Here is a 6,595-nt window from a genome sequence, read left to right as displayed (position 1 = left end):
TTGCGTGTGTCCCCAGGCTGCGTGACCCGGGGCTGTGACCACAGTGATGGCTTTGTGTCGTGGAGATCATGCCGAATGGAGACTACTTTCCTGCCAGTAGATAAGCAGCCGAAGTACGATTGGGAGGAATGTCACTCGTGTGCCAATGACCCGCCCGACCGTAACTCTAAAGTCTCTTTTAGTGTTTTCCAACTCTTAAGGTCGAATGCATTTTTGGCCTTCTTTCCGTGTGTAAAAATGCGGTCACGATAACCCTCGTGAAAGATTTATATAATTTAACCGGAAATTTAGACCCAAGTTTTGGATTGCTATTTATCGGGACTGGCTCTGGAGAAAACCGACCACTTTTTTCCCCAAAGGGGTTTGCCCAAAGACCGTTTGCGCACGAGTGCAGATAAAGCGTCATTAGGAGGGCTTGAGGCCCTTTCGGCCCGTGCGACGACGTCACACCGTGAAGTCGCCTCCTCTCCCTGTGACGATGCCTTGCGCGGCTCGGAAGGTGTAACGTTATCATCCGCCATCGATTACTTTTGAGGACAAATGCGTTTATAATGGGACGCGCGGAGCCGCAGCAGCTGCTGTTGGCATCGTTAAGGCCGCAAACGCAACGCTCCGCAGCTCTCCCCAAATACAACATCGTCAGGCCCTGATGGATCCACTGCTGGATGAAGGCCTCCCCCATGCCTTCACCAGTTATTGTTGTTGCTGTGGTCCTGCGATGTCGATGTCTGCCACGGAGACGAAGTACTGTGTGCGTGTTTGCGCAGGATCGTGCGAGAGACTGCGACGCCTCGAGGGGAGGTCGTCATCCAGCAGCGGATTTGATCGTGGCTGACGATTGGCGAGCGCAACTTGTACGCGAAGGTCGCCGTCTAGGCAAACGGACGAATGCTGCGGCGCATTTTGGGGTGCCAGTCTCTGATTGGACGGTTAGCTACCCCCCCACCGCCCCTCCCCCCCCATGTCTCGCGGTCGCTTTTCTACTTTAACTTATTTTCTTTCCCCGCTCCGTGTTTTATATTTTCTTTTGTAATGAAGAACCAAGTCAAAAACGCTCCACACGGCTTGCCTCTTGCATGCGTGGACGCATGGGGGCTCCGAGGCGGGGGGGGGGCCCCGTTTAGTTAAATAACAAAGACACTTTTTTATTATTTGACGTTCACGCTGCAGTGTGGACTTGCCCCGATTTTCATACGAGCTGCTGCAGAGCGCGATGGGGGGGGGGGAGTGCTTCTTAACGTCACTTTGAAAGGCCGTGTTCTCGGTAGCTCGTTTGTTTTTTTGACTGCGCGAGGGCACACGGCGGTGTGCGCGGGTGTGTAAGCTACAGGGTAAAGAGCTGCTTGTTTGGGTTGCGTGGGGGGTGGGTGGGTGTGGGGGGGGGATCTTCTCTGCCTTTAAAAAAATTGTGCAGCTAAAATTAGTCTCGGAAAAAAAAGGTCAAACGTTTCACCGGCGCGCACTCGTCCGCACCTCCTCGTTCGGGTTGGATATTCACTCTGCCCTTTCTCCTCCGTGACTCATTCCTCGTGACTCATTCCTCCGCCGAATCATTCCGCCGGCTCGCTCTGAGCCACCGCCCACGGCTCAATTCCACTGCACTGGGGGGGGGGGGGGGGGGGGTTTGCCTTTTTTTCGGCGCGTCGCACGGAGGCGGACGCTGAGTGCGAAAAATGCGACGGCTTAAGGAAGTCGCATTTCGGAAGAAGAAGAAACCAAAGGTGATGCCGTTTTCATTTTGTGCGCCCACGGCAGCGCTTGGACGGGGAATCTCCATTTTTCTCCTTGCGACACCGCGAGTGACGTGCGTGGCCTAGATTTAATTCTGTTTTCAAATTCCCCCTCCTCCCCCCCCCCCCCCCCCCCCGTGTTGGCCTAACGTGGCTCTGGTCCTCCCACCCACATGAAGCCCAAACGCTCGTTACAAAACAAATGGCACAGTGAGGGCCCGCCGATTAACGCCGGCATGGTGATGGTGATGATCATTCCTGTTTTGGTCATCGGCGACGACTAAACTCTCTCTTCTCGCCTCGCCCCCCATGTGCTAGCATTGGAACACCCCACCACACGTTGGGGGGATGGGGGGGGGAGGTAAAGTGTGTAGTGGTGCGCACATGCTTTGGCGTTAATTTATTTCCAGGTAATTTTTCTAATAAGCCGTTTGGGCTGCTCTCTCGAGCCAAAATTGTCGTGGTCGCCACGATGATGATCGCGTGTTCATGAGAGGTGGGGGGGGGGGGGTAAGGGCTCAGCAGGGGGTGTTGGGATTGGTCGGACAGCGCACGGGGCTGTGACCATCACAGGCCATCGGCGTTGATGGTGCCGCTGAAGATGCGGGAGGGATGGAGGGGGACGAGTGGTGCGGTGATCGTCCGGTGTGGGGGGGGGGGGGGGTGTTTTTAACGGGTGTTCTACGCAGGTGAAGGGCGGTGTCGTGAAGGTCGTTTGCGGTTGGTGGTGGCTGTGCGGCCGAACTGTGTTTGGAGACGGCGCTTGTCCAGTAGCGCTTTGGCGATTGGTGCGTGCGTGCGTGCGCGCGCGTGTGGGTTATGATGAATGTTTGCGAACGTTTGTTATGATCGATTTGGTTTTGCGCGTGCGGGGTGGGGGGGAGTGTGGTGCGGGGGGGGAGAGTGTGGTGGCGGTGTTGTTTTGGATGGCTGTTAGCGACGGGGTGTTTACGTTGATTGGTTGGAAAGGGTGCTGTAACGGTGGCTTTGGGGGGGGGGGGGGGTGGTTGGTGTTGTGGCGATGGTTTGGAAGGGCCGTTATCCACGGCTGCTTGCGAGGGGAAGGGTGTTTGGGACGGGTTTCAGCCATCGGCGTTGGCTGTTTTTTTGGGCGGGGAGTTGTCACGGTGTTTTGGGACTGATCGATGCAAGGGTCATCGGTTTTCTGCGGGGTTGAGTGGGACGGGTGTAATCAGGATCCGTCTACCCGCCCCCCTCTCATTCAAAAGCATGACAAATGGGAACCGATATCTGTTCGCCTGTGTTTTCGGAATCATTTCCTGCAGTCATTGCCCACAGAAGCTGCGGATTAGTTAGATGGAGCAAATTGGTGGGGGGCCACTCCTTAAACGATGTAGGGATCACTTTGCGTGTTTGTGGGTTGTTTTTTTTAAGCTACAGGTCACCCAGACTTATCTTTCGAGGTTTATTCCACCGCATTCCAAATGCTTCCACAGCTGCTTCAAAGCCGCCCAGTGAAATGCACTTTGAGCTCACGAATATATTTTGTGCGTGTTTTGTATTATTATTATTATCGGGATCGTCGTCGTCATGTCGTTAGCGATCGCAGCCGCGGCCCCCAACTCAGCCGAGCGTCGATCGCAAATCGAAATCGTGTGTGGCCGCGACTGCCAATGCCATTTTTGGCGCGACATAAGGAGGGGGAGTCGAGGGCGACGTCCACCTGGGTGGGGGGGGGCAGGGGGGGGGGGAAGAAGCCCCAGTCCCAGTGTCTGCCAGCCGGTGTTGGGGGAGGCTAGGACGCAGAGGTCGCAACCGGCTACCCGTTCCCAGCCGGGTACGGGTAGCCGTTTGCGACCCTGGTGCGGCCGGGTACGGGTAGGCCGTGAGTCACTGGTGAGTCACCGTTTGTCACTCATTTCCCAACGTCTTGTCTCTTCTCACAATTCAAGTTCCTAGAATCAACCCACCCGCACCTGCAACATGGCTTCATCCCAGAGGTCGCAATCAGGTACCCGATACCCGTACCCGGCTGGGTACGGGGGTAGGGTATGGCCGGGTACGGGGGTAGGGTATGGCCGGGTACGGGTACCTGTTTGCGACCCTGGTGCGGCCGGGTACAGGTAAGGAATCAAAACCCGTTTGCGACCTCTGCTAGGAGGGGCCTTGTGGTGGACGTTGCCGCCTCCCGCACGGCTGGCCATGGTGGTGTTGAAATACCGCCGCGTGGACGAATTTTCCTGCCCAACCTAAAGCCAAGTTTCTTTTGTAGTGGACAATTGGCGCGGTGTGATAATTTACGGGAGAGATGGGGTGGGTGAGTGGAACCTCTTTCGTTCCACCGGGGGGGAGCTGAATAGGCAGGCAACCACACACACACAGACGCGTGGCGGCGTTATCCAACAACGATAGCGCAAAGAATCGTGTGCCTGTCGACAGACGTATAAAGAGGCCCTCGCAGTGACGGGAGCGGCATGAGCGCCGCACTAAAACCCATGAGCGGCGTGCGCGTGTCCGGTCGGAAATATTCCCACGCTTGATTGCGATCTAGTGCCCACGAAAATGCGTGCGGTGATGGATGACCGTCGTTTGTGTGGCCGCGTTGGTGAAGAGGGGGGGACGGCCCATGATGTGGCCACGTGCCGTACCCGGTCCATGGGCTCTCTCTCGGGTACCCACCGTGCGATGCATCGGGAACGAGGCAGGTGACACTAAAGAAGAATAATTGACCAGGGGTTGCGGTTACGAATACGTTAGGGCTACCAATTTGGCTTGGGTGCCGTTTGTCATCCGTTGTTGTTGAGCGGCATCGTTTCCTGTCGCATCGTTCAAACCCGAAGCCGTGCAAGCTCCAGTAGCAGCAGCAGCTATGCCACCGCACGTTACTCTCCGCCCCGCGAGACTCGTACGGAGGCCAACGAGAGAGAGGGAGCGTGACGGGGTAGAGGCCGTGTTTGTAACCCCTGCCCCCGCCCCCCCCCCCCCCCCCCGTTGTGTTTATAGAGAATCTCTGATGAAACTGCTCCCATGGAGCACAGTGCTGGGAGGAGGAAAGATTTCAATTTGAAAATAAAATCTCGATGGCGTTTAACAGGGAACTAAGGGGGGGGGGGGGGGTTGCATGCTGATGGGGGGTGGTGGGGTTTGGGGTGAGGGGGGGGTAATCGTTGTAATTTTCACCCGTATTTATTTCAGCCGTCTGTGTGTTTTTGTGCGATTTAAAAAGTGTTACGTTGAAGCATTTAGTATTTAATGTTTTGGTTGCGTAGGCGTCTGTATGGGACCATCATGATGTCAGCTGTAGCGTTACTATTGAAGCAATACTGATCAATGCAACCACCCTACAGCGCTACAAGCAGTGTTACTAATGAACTACATTTAAACTGCCGTTTTGCCGAGTCATGTTACGTTTGTTGTTTTTTTTAAGCATTTCCGTCTTTTGCTGTTTCGTCTCCTGACCGTATTTGTTTTTCCATTCTCGACGACGACGCTGTTTGGGCGATTTGATTTTTGTATTTTTTATTTTGTGAAGGGCGACGGAGCGGTGGTGGCAGCATTCTTGCCGTGGCGACTGCGGTTCACGATGACGGCGACTTTAGTCACAGACGTCTTCAGTTTTAGTTTTTTTATCCGGTGGAGGAGGGGTCCGTCGGGCTCTCGCGTGCATTGTGGCGGTGGCGGTGGTTGTAGGGGTGGAAATGAAAACCGTGCATGTTACTGCGCCTGTTTGCCGAAACGCTTAAGTTTTCTTCAAGGGCTCCGTCTCACCGGATTGAAACGCCCGCCCGCTCCACCGTCCCTGGTTGGCGATTTCGGACACGGAGGAGTCCAGCGTGTAGGACGCGAACTCGGATCGCGCGTGGCAAATTTTGTTGTCGTCACCTAAGACGACAGAGATGGGTGCCGCATTTCATAAAAGACGCCGGGTGTTGCTCCAGCGATCTTGTTGTCGGCTGCTTGCCATCACGGAGCCGGCCACGGTAAAGTCGCTATAACGTCCGGCTTTCTCTCCGAGGGAAGACGCAGCCCAAAAGTAGTGAACGGCTCTTCTCTTGTAGGTGTGGTTTTTTTTTGTAGGCTGATGAGAGGAAAACAAAATGCTGTTTTTTAAGATAAAGCCAAGCGAGTTGGTGTCACGCTGGTGATGTCACTGACACATCACACCCATACGGCTTATTATGGTATCAGTGCGTGGAGGCTACAAAAGCTTTGCCATAGCGGCTAACTGATATTTAGTTACATTTTTGCAACTTTAAGAAGAAGCCTAAAGCTCGTGTTGGATAGCCCCGGGTCACGACCCAAGCGGGTCGATCGGGATGACAATTTGCTGCTCCTAATGCGGTTCAGAATCGATTTTTTTCGCATCATTTCTCCGCACCGTGTTGCATGTAGCGCCGCATCGTGGCTGCGGGTTTTTTTTTCTTCTTCTTCCAAGGCCAATAACACGAACGGTATAATCATGGATTCGTACGTAGGATTAAATTGCACGTATATCGAGTTTTTAGTCGTCGCTGTTGGCACACGCGGTCACGCGGCGAGTAACGTAGTAGATGAACGTCAGTTTGGTAGGTTGCGTTTTGCTTTCGAGGCGGAATAACTTTGCTAAAAGAACGCCCATTCCATGATGCGGAATGTGGTATTTTTGAAGCCAAAACGTTTGCCTTGCAGCGTGCAGCAATGGGAAGCACCCTTCCTGCCGCAAATGCAATGTAATGTTCCCCGAGCTCAGTTTGTAGCACCGGTGTTGTGATGCATTGTGGGGGGTGTGAGGGGGACGAAGGTTACGGATGGTGGTGGCTATTGCGTGCTGCGTTTCCACATGTGACTACTGCCCAATAACATAATTTTTCTGGAGTGTTTTTTTTTTTTTAAACAAAGGTTCGACGTTCACGCAATTTCAGCGG

Source organism: Lampetra planeri, chromosome 52, assembly GCF_965212315.1.
Source record: "Lampetra planeri chromosome 52, kcLamPlan1.2.h2, whole genome shotgun sequence".
Classification (NCBI taxonomy): domain Eukaryota; kingdom Metazoa; phylum Chordata; class Hyperoartia; order Petromyzontiformes; family Petromyzontidae; genus Lampetra; species Lampetra planeri.
This window is presented reverse-complemented; position numbering follows the sequence as displayed.